This window comes from Heterodontus francisci, unplaced genomic scaffold, assembly GCF_036365525.1.
Source record: "Heterodontus francisci isolate sHetFra1 unplaced genomic scaffold, sHetFra1.hap1 HAP1_SCAFFOLD_201, whole genome shotgun sequence".
NCBI lineage: Eukaryota > Metazoa > Chordata > Chondrichthyes > Heterodontiformes > Heterodontidae > Heterodontus > Heterodontus francisci.
In genome coordinates, this window is record NW_027141653.1 from 78942 (window position 1) to 80621 (window position 1680).

Here is a 1680-nt window from a genome sequence, read left to right on the forward strand (position 1 = left end):
AGTAGAATTAACATTGACATACCAGGAACTGGCAGGTACAGAGTAAAATCAACATTCACAGACTAGGAATTGACTGATACAGAGTAAAATCAACATTCACAGACCAGGAATTGACAGATTCAGTGTAAAATCAACATTCACATACCAGGTACTGACAGGTACATTGTAGAATCAAAATTCTAATACCAGGAATTGACAGCTACAGAGTAAAATCAACATTCACATACCAGTTACGGACAGCTACAGAGTAGAATTAACATTCACATACCAGTAATGACAGGTACAGAGTCAAATCAACATTCACATACCAGGAACTGACAGGCAAAGAATAGAATCAACATTCACACACACCAGGTACAGAGTAAAATCAACATTCACATACCAGGTACTGTCAGGTACAGAGTAAAATCAACATTCACAGACTAGGAATTGACTGATACAGAGTAAAATCAACATTCACAGACCAGGAATTGACAGATTCAGTGTAAAATCAACATTCACATACCAGGTACTGACAGCTACATTGTAGAATCAACATTCACATACCAGGAATTGACAGGGACAGAGTAAAATCAACATTCACACACCGGGAATTGGCAGGTAAAGAGTAAAATCAACATTCACATGCCAGGTACTGTCAGGCAAAGAGTAGAATAAACATTCACAGACCAGGAATTGACAGATTCAGTGTAAAATCAACATTCACATACCAGGAACTGGCAGATACAGTGTAAAATCAACATTCACATACCAGGAACAGGCAGGTACAGAGTGAAATCAACATTCACAGAACAGGAATTGACAGCTACAGAGTAAAATCAACATTCACATACCAGGTACTGATAGCTGCAGAGCAGAATTAACATTGACATACCAGGAACTGGCAGGTACAGAGTAAAATCAACATTCACATACCAGGAATTGACTGATACAGAGTAAAATCAACATCTACATACCAGGTACTGTCAGGTAAAGAGTAGAATCAACATTGACATACCAGGAATTGACAGGTACAGAATAAAATCAATATTCACACACCAGGAACTGGCAGGCACAGAGTAAAATCAACATTCATAGACCAGGAATTGACAGATTCAGTGCAACATCATCATTCACATACCAGGTACTGACAGGTGCATTGTAGAATCAACATTCACAGACCAGGCATTGACAGCTACAGAGTAAAATCAACATTCACATACCAGTAACTGACAGGTACAGAGTCCAATCTACATTTACATAGCAGGAACTGTCAGGGACAGAGTAAAATCAACATTTACACACACCGGGAACTGGCAGGTTCAGAGTAAAATCAACATTCACATACCAGGAACTGGCAGGTACAGAGTAAAATCAACATTCACATACCAGGTACTGTCAGGTAAAGAGTAGAATCAACATTGACATACCAGGAATTGACAGGTACTGAATAAAATCAACATTCACACACCAGGAACTGGCAGGTACAGTGTAATATCAACATTCACATACCAGGAATTGTCAGGTACAGAGTAAAATCAACATTCACAGACCAGGAATTGACAGGCTCAGAGTGAAATCAACATTCACATACCAGGAACGGGCAGGTACAGAGTAAAATCAACATTCACAGACCAGGAATTGACAGATACAGAGTAAAATCAACATTCACAGACCACGAATTGACAGATTCAGTGTAAA